This window comes from Atta cephalotes (genome assembly GCF_000143395.1).
Source record: "Atta cephalotes unplaced genomic scaffold scaffold00021, whole genome shotgun sequence".
Lineage (NCBI taxonomy): Eukaryota > Metazoa > Arthropoda > Insecta > Hymenoptera > Formicidae > Atta > Atta cephalotes.
The window spans coordinates 4,540,911-4,550,965 of NW_012130085.1; positions in this window are offsets into that span (position 1 = coordinate 4,540,911).

Consider the following 10,055-nt stretch of genomic DNA (forward strand, 5'->3'; position numbering starts at 1 on the left):
GTGTGTGTGGTGTGTGGTGTGTGTGTGTGTGTGTGTGTGTGTGTGTGTGCGTATTTTAATGGAATATAATATGAAATATACGCTAGTAAATCAAGAGTTGCATCTTCCAAACCAAACACAAAAACAAGGTAACATTATGATTACTTTTTGAGGTTAAATTTATGTGCAAGTTTATGCACACACATACATGTAAAATATCTTTTCAGAATCATGAACCTATTACTTTTTTGTGATTATTATAATCGTAATTTTTTGAACTTATAATTTTTTAAACTTATAATCTTGTTTTTTCGTGGAGAAGTCTATGGTATAATGTTTGTGTGCAGTTATAGGCAAAGGAGTGTCTCCGATCTTCGATCCTTATCCGTCACTCCCGTACAACATAAAATATTACAGAAATATTACAGTACAATATTTTAATAGTGCGCAATAGTACAAAAATTGCAATAATATTGCTGCAGAAATTTTAATATTTTATTGGAAATATTGCAATAATATTGTGAAATATTGTAGTTTTAATATTTTGTAGAAACTGTTGCAATATATTGTTGCATTACTATGATTCGACATGACGCAAGTCTTTAACAAGACGCATTTCTCGTAAGAAGAAAACATCCAGAAATCTTATAAGAAGGAATACGCAAATCGAGTTGATGAATCTCCTGGAGATTTTCAAGTTCTTTCGGCCCCCAAATACTTTAGATTATAAATTTATCATATATTTGGAGTGCTAAGTAATATAATATTTTATTTTTTAATTAAAAAGCTCAATTGCGACAATATCATAGAATATTGAAGCAAAATTTTATTTTAGCGGACATAATGGAATATTGCTACAATATTGCAGAAATGTTTTATGAAACATTATAAATACTATAACAAAATAATATTGCTGCAATGTTGCTATAATATTACGTGTAGGGCTAAATTATATGTTAAAAGTTTTTAAACACTATTTTTTTAAAGATGTTTCAGTTTTAAACTTTTTCAATAAACAAAATGTATTTGGATCTAAAATATTTTGTTTATGGAAAAATTTTAAAACATCTTTAAGTGTTTAAAAAATGAAGATAAGAATAAAATACTTTAATATCTTAAAATTAAACACTTCTTTTTTCAGTATTATAATTGATAAATTGAACCTACATACGATTAACGTGTCATTGACATATCACTACACACTGCTACATCAATATCGAACATACACATATATGTATACATTTTCTAACTAATTTTTTATGTTAGGTATTATCTAAGTCTAATTCTAAGAACACAATATTATTTATTCATGTAATCCTTAGATTATTTTATACGTATAAAGTATAAAAAGCTTGTATAAAGTAAATATTATTGTGAATCGACGTTAGAAGTCGATTATATAACAAACTATATAATTTTTCAACTTTTTTTCATTTTTAACATAAAGTCAATCAGTTTGGATTACATTATCGCTTATACTTTAATTGTAGAGAAAGATTTTTAAATCTATACATAAAAGGCAGTTAGAAAAATATACTTATTTGAAAAATAATAGATAAACCAGATGACTTTAGGATCCCCTTAATTTGTTTCGCATAATCAATAATTGTTTATATCCATATACAAAGTCGCCAGCCGTCCATAAGCATGCAATCTTCGAGAGCAACATATTGAGGAAGCTATAAACGCTAGGAAATTGCATTGTGAGAGTCTAATAATAACTATCTTCGAGCAATGCAAAAGACTGAGGTCTGATGAGATAATCAAAGTGTATATGGAAAACCGTCATCCTTACTGCATAATTGATACTCATGATACCAGCATTTATCCAGCAACTTAAAATGTAAACAATAAATGTTTGAGAATATTATCTTAAATCTGATTCGATTGAGAATAATATTAATTTATAGTAAAGAATTATTTCAAACCGAAGACTAGATGTTCTTTTGATTGATTTTTAAATATTATAAACGATAGACCGCAAGTTAAAATTCCCGCACGTAAGATTTCTAAGATAATTGAGATTGTCATATCCAAAAATATAATTTTTAACGATATTTAACATTTTTTTGAAATTAATATTATCTTGAATTATCTTTGATTAAAAGTCGTGAATGTATTGTTCATTTTCTATAAAATGCATGTTCTTTTTATTTTAACATCTTAATACTTTTTAATCATATTATAAAGAATTTAAATACAAAGTTTTTCCAAAATAAATTTTCTGCTTATGATGAAGTCATATACAATTTCTCTAATTTGCTCAATACACAGACTATACAAATTTTATGTGAAATATTTTTTAGATAAGATACTCAATGTATGTGTGTATACTTATATTTAATTGACCAAATTTCGAGAGAGTGTAAGGAATCGATAAAAAGATTAAGAAAAAAAATCTTAGAAAAGTTACCTTTAAAGATATGTTCATTTCTGCTTCATTGTGGAGAAAATCGCAAAAAAAGATAAAACGTAATATTCGGAATATTATTATTTCAAAATGGAATATTATTATTTTTGTATTATTGTACGATTTTAGTGATAATAAATTCGGGCAGTGCGAAAGTATGCGCGCCGATTTCTAAGCAGAAGAGTGCTGGATTGGCGATATGAACAATATATACATTCATGACTTTCAAAATTTTAAAATAACGTTAATCTTTTTAATAAAAAAATGTTAAATAACATAAAAAAGTTCTTTTTTACATATTAAACTTTAATTTCAAAAAACGTACTAATGAAATTTAACTTGCGTGTTCAGCATTCAAAAATTTACAAGAAATATCTTGTCTAGTTCAAAATAATTAAAAAAACATTTTTTTGTAAAGTAAAATAATACAATGTAAGGCAATTCAACAGAAAATTTTAAATTTTAAAATAAAGAATGCATATATTGTGCGATAATTTCAATTATTTAAAAATTAATATAAAAGGTAATATTATAAAGGAAATAATTTTTACGTAGTTTTTTAAAGATTTATTTATAAGTCACGAATGAAACTATCCTTTTCGTGAATATATAATAAATCCTAATTATACCTCAATTTTAATTATAACTTTCAAAAGAGATTAACATTCAGTGCCCACTCGAGTGTCACCTAGATATTACTCCTTGTTGTTTATCGAACATTAAACAAGAATGACATGACACTCAGAGAACACCCGGATGGGAATCCATGCCCCAGGAGGCGTCAATCAAGAAAGTGGAAGAAATTTTGTGCATATGCGCGCGCTTTTTTCAATGTTAATGATAAAATTACGAGTTTCACACAGACTTTTAGAATCAATTTGCATTTGCGAAACCAAAGAAAAATTCCGATTTTTAATATTACATTAGATTCTCACAATATGCATCCTTGATACAGCGTTCCCAGGATCTCGATAACAGTAGCCGGAAGAAACGTTGCAACTTTATATCATCTTGCACATTTGCGTTATCTTCGGGTCAGGCAATCAACATTTCGTAATCGTTCGCATTATTCATAATCATCTGATGAAACGGATGCCGCCAACGTGACATTCGATCCTTTCAGTCACTGGAAGAATTTGTCATTTGCGTAAAAAATTGTCTTGTCTCTAATCTCGCGTCACTTAACACACATTGACAAATGGTGACATCTCTTCTTCATAGATATCTCTTCTTCATAGAAATAATATGCATATAGGCTTTTAAGAAGATAGCAGAATCATGTTTTTGATTCATGTTTTTCTATTTTGTATTATGAAACATAGAACTATTTAATAAATCCATTAATCAAGTATATTGAAAAATTATATTCACATAAGAGTAATGCGTCATCATTTTTATCTATATAAATATGTCTATAAAAATATGTGATATCATTAGTTAATAATTATTCAATAATTCTAACAGATAATAATAACTTTATTTCCAAGTTTTAATATGCCAGCGAGAGTTCTGGCAAATTACTAATTTTGATATAAATTTTATTGTTTACTCCGATACTACTTTTTCAAATTTTCATATCATATGTACAATATATATTTTTTTAGTGAAATTTAAAGATTTTTTAAAATAAAATACACAACACATATACAGCCCCTGTGTGTGTTCATGCATGTACACTCCGCACCCATAAATACAGCTCCGTTGTAACAATATGCTTTTTCAGCTAATAAATATCAAATGGATTCTTCGATCGAGAAAGCGTGTAGTTTGCAAAAACAGCTAGAAGTAGACATTATCGCAACGTGCGGGAGTCGCGCGCGCGCGCGCGAGAGAGAGAGAGAGAGAGAGAGAGAGAGAGAGAGAGAAAGAAAGATAGTAGAAGTAAATAAAATTCTGTCTACGAGTTAATATCTTCGCGAGTATTGCTGCGATCCGGATAAGTAATTTCTAGCGCGGTGTGAAATCCGGTTTTGTTACAGAGTCTTCGTTTTCCTTACGTTACAGTGAATGATATCGCATTTCCATAGTACAGATGCGAATAATGAAAAATAAACAGCATTCAACGCTCTATGGATGACACCTTCGATGTCTGTTACATTTGTAATTTTATTAATATTGTGTGAAATGGAAAGTGCAAAGATAGCATATCTTGTATGTCGAGAGAGCTCTAAAGTATCGAGAAATGTATAGAATGTATAGAATGTGCAAAGATGTAATATACAAAAGAAATAATCGTTATGTCAATAAAATCTCGCATCGTTTTATTATAATTGTGCAACTTTATTCATTATATAATGTTGTAAATAACAAAAAAAACTAATATGAAGAAAAAAGGATTATAACACTTGAAGTGACTTCACTTTCAATTTGTAGCTGATAAAGAATGCGAAGGGAGAAATATCATCGAATACGTTTCTCTCTTTTATCATAGGTGAATTGAAAATTATGCTTCTGTATCCTTATTATTTCTAAATGGTCCTTCGTATCCTATTTTTAAAAACGTCATGCTAGCAGATTAGAGAGTCGCTGAGAGCAATGACAAGATCATTCTCGCGATTGCTCAGGCGCGTGGGAGTTTACCATATTCCCATCTCTTCGGAAGAAAAGTTTAAAGAGAGTAACTGATCTTTTGACTAGTACCTTTCCTTGTATCAGACAATATATAAATTATATTTTACGCGAATTTTTTGAACAAAAGTTGGTGAATGAAAAAGCCTTTTTTTAACACATGTAGTTTTTAAAAATATATTTTTATTAAATAAAACAACTTCAAAATTAGAAAAAGAAATTAAGCTCACTAATAATATTCCTAATGTTCTGACAAACAGTCTTGTTCTTTTCATCTCATTTCATTTAAGCTTCGAACTTTGATAGAAATGTGATATTTCGTACTGACATCAAGAGAGAAATATTAACATAGAAAATAAAAAAATTTTGAGAAGATTTTGAATAAATTTATGATAAAGAGGTTGACTCGATTTCCAACTGATGAAAAAAGTTTGTCAATGAATTACTCATGATATCGAGAATTATCTGCCGCGCTCGCGAAATGCACTTGGCACCACGTTCAGATGCTCGAGTGAGTCTTACCGCGTATTTTCTCCTTCGCTTGTCGCGCTTACTACGCGGCGCTTTCACTTTTACAAGAAGAGAGCAGAGGCGGCGTGTCGAGTGAATAGACGCCATTCTGTCATGCATGTATGTCTACATGTAACAATCGATCTTTAAGATGCCTTTTCATGTTGATGTTCCTTTTCAGTGTCAAAATATTATAGATTATATAATATAATAGGTTATAGATTATATAATATAAAATTGATGCTAGAATGAAATGGATGTAATGTCATATATACAGCGTCCGAATCTTGAACCGAGCCATCTGATACTGGAAGTGGAGATAAATCCAACTTCCAGTGTCAGACGCTAGCGTTAAAACTGATATCACATCATCACATTCACGCTGCTTTTCAGCGTCTGATGAAATATATAGCACCTTACATAAAATTTTGGAAGCTTGTTCCGATTCAAAATTATCAGTGTCGTAACATATACATATATGGATTGAAAAAGCAACTAAACTCCTTGTAATAGATTTGTACGCAGAGATCAAAAAGACACTACATAAATGGAAAAGTCTATTAATTATATTTATAACATTACAATAGACTGCTGTATTGTATTTTAACAAATGTGTGTGTGTGTGTGTGTGTGTATTTTCTTGCATAATAAATATTAAAATTATTTTGATTTACTTTATTCTACTTCATATTCTGTTCTCGATATTAATATCGTTAAGCAATATCATAAAAAAATATTCTTTTTACAAAAATGTTAATTTTCTATCATATCTCCTACATCCAATGTGATCAAGCATTATAATTAATGTAATAATGAACTAGTAAATAAAAATTGCATCTTTAATAATTAAGAAAATTGCATACTTATCACACGCGATATTTTACGAGATTCAAAGCGCATGATGGAGTGTGTATGTACAAACGAACAATTTTGCACTCCCGCACGCGATGCAATGATTCAAAGGAGTGTCGTGAAATTAAGTTCTCATGGCTGGCGCATACAGACTTATGCACCGAGAAATTGATAAAATCACATATTTATAATTCCGATGCATGAATGATACTCATGTGTAATATTCTTTGCAATAACTAGTACATGTAGAAACAAACGTTTTGTTTCAGGCGATGTATAGAAACAATATTAAGCTTATAAGCAGTATTGAATGTACGCAGTAATAATATCTCGCTGAGATATAAAATATAAAACATAAAAAAATATAGAACTTTAACAATATCAATAAAAATAAAATTCTATGATCAGTTACATATTTTCTAAAACAGGATCCTTAAATTTGTATCAAAGAAAAGTTACAAGAAGTTACATATAGTGGCGGATTTAAAAAAATGCTAGAATTTAAAAAAAATTATTGTGCTGAAATGGATCAATATATCGAGTGCAAAAGTAAAAGAGATATGTTGTCACTCGAGTGAAAAATGATATTAGTTAGACTTTCAAAAAATTTATTAGAATCATATTGTCGATAGCAAACTCATTATTGAAAAAGCAAAACTCACCACAAGTAACAGAATGGAGACGAATCTTCGCCGCATATTAGCTGAGAGAACAAAGAGAGGATGGATTGGCGATCAATTGATAGAACTCCAAATTTTGCACAGATACAAAAGATCGCGGGTGATCTTGTCACGCTTAATCGTATTCGATTACTGATTTAAACGAAGCTTACCAAGCCGAGGCCGGATTATACTTGCGGCCTACACGTAAAGCGAGCCTAAGACTCCATAGTTGGCAGGGCAGACCAAAACCCACGCGATTTTCCTTTACAGTTGTCCGTTTGACCGTATTGGACACTGACGATTTTGATAATAGAAAAACAACTGAACACTGATTAGACGTTTAGTATTTATTCTTTAAATATACGCACGTTGATTATGAAATCTTAATAGAATCCAAATTTCGCGCAGTGTCGTTTGAAAAATCTCAAAATATTGTATTAGAAAAATAAGTTTGCAATGACGTTAATGCAAGCAAAATCGCGAGCGATCAACAATTTTAAAAAATCGGCATGATAAAAATTGTTTCATATGTGATAAAATACATTTTTTCTTTTTCTCGAAATACCTTAAAACATACTCATAATATATGTACTTACAAAAAAAATCAAGCTGTAAAACACTACATTAGCCCATTTTTTGTGAATATAATTTCTTAAAAATAGACAAACGTGAGTTGAAACAATTATAATTGAAACAATCTAGCCATAATAATCAACATTTGCATAAACAATTTGCATAAACATTTACATAAATCACCAAAATGAATATATATGTACCGAATTCTAATGTATAAATTCTTTAATTGAAATAATATATTTTTTAAGTTATTTTTTTTTCTTATTAGAATAGTAACAACATAAATTCAGTCAGTGTAATTACATTATAATTATAAGACGCATATTTATTGTATTTTCAATAATAATAAAACAATACGTGTTATGCAGAGTAGGTATCTCAGAAAGAAAGTTGCAAAGTAGAGCAGAGAATTTTTTCTGTGGCAAATTTTTAATTTTAGTATATCGTACAATGAATACGATTTCCACATTTAAATGTGAATTTTTGTCTCACATTTTTCATCAGCTCTAAAGTGTGAAAACTTAAAATCACATTCAATTGGCGTTGATTAACAAAAATCCAGGAATCAGTGTTTGTAGGGTAACCTCAGCGTGAAATTTTACGAAACGCCGGAAATATTTCTTGCACACGCATGACAACGAAATTGCAGAGCGAGAAAATGTAGCATAATGATCGCCTTCGTGATCACTCTACGTGAACGCGAGGCGGCGAACATTACTAAACATATGTCTTTAAGCACCAATCAATGACCATACTTGGAATATTTTCAAGAATCAAGGATATATTTTTTAAGATTCCTCGCTACTTAGGTTATTAGATGAATCGATGACCAATAAAAAAGAAAAGGCAGCAAAGATTTGCTGTTAAAAGGCAACATATCTTTTATTATTGTAAATACTTTATAGGTGCTATTGATTTTTCTTTATTCCACAACTTTCTCTATTTCAAAAAACTTTAAAACCAACTAAGAACATTGCGCCATTATATTGCAAATTTAAAAAGAATGATGTTAGAAATGCAAATAGTGTGGATATCTATTATATCTTCTTCTTTAATTGCGCGTATGAGAATATGTTGCTAAATATAAATATAAATTGCTACGAATAACTGAAAATTAAGTAATTTTGGTAATTAAGTAATTTAAGTAAATTAAATAATTTACATAAAAGGACTCTTGCTGCGACTATCACGACTATATATACATATAACTGAATAATATTCTTTGGCAAGCTGCTTCCAAGTGATATTGTCTGTTGAATGAAGCTAGATCTGACCTGCCTTCCACAATAAATGCTCGTGACGCACAATGTAATTATTGAACTTAAAATTTCGCACCGTTACCGTACAATATAATATACATTGTATTGTATAAAACACTATGAAAAAAGTAATATAGGTACGTCAATTTTTTTATTATCCTCGAAGACACTTGCATAGCTTTATTGCTAGACATATCACCCAGGATTATTGATCAAAAAAACAAAATCATCAAAAATTTAAAAAGATCGCGATCCTCGGCCAATTACCTCTTTTTATCCTTATTTCCTGAAAATTTGTGCTATAAATGACAAATTTTTAAAAATTTTGTTAAGATATAGAATTTTGACGTAATAAAATGTAATACGCAACTGACTGAATACCGCCCAAAGACCGTTGGCCCTGGCAAATTTTCGTGACTATCAATGGGAAGCCTAAAGATAATTAAAGAACAATGACATTACCGACAATTAATAAATTTACAATTATTAACATAAATATTTTGATAATTTATCATTAAATCCGCGATTTTTGATTATATAAATGCTGTATAAATAAGTATGCATATTTTTAATGCTATAATATCTTATACATATATTGCCGAAAAATTACAATCTTTTCTCTGCACTGGGGAAAAAAGATTTTATATATAATTTTATATAATTGTACATAATTATGTATGTATATTTATATATCATTATACAGAATTATATATCAAATATGTCCATTTAAATACAAATATATAAAATTTTATATATATATATATATATATATATATGAAGCGAGATTGGCGCGCAAAAAAGTGCTCTTCCATCAAGATAACGCGCCGTCCCACAAGTCGACCGTTGCAATAACAAAACTACGAATTGGGCTATGAATTGATTTCTCATCCACTTTCCGGATTTGGCCGGATTTTGGTGTGACTTCTTTCTGTTCCCAAACTTAAAAATTTGGAAAGAAATTCTCGTCAAATGAGGAAGTCATTGTCGCCGTCAATGAGTATTTTGCAGACTTTGAGACAGCCTACTTCAAATGACTACCAAACGTGAACTATGCATCCTTTCTGGCTGAAATTTGGCCTGAAGGGGTTCGAAGAATGAATCTTTCGAGATGTCGCGTCATCAAATAGATTGTAGCGCCATTTCATGGAAATTTACCAAACTTATCAAACGACTCACGTATATATATATATAGTTTATATTAATTTATATAAATTAGTTTTCGGGGTAGTTATCATCTAT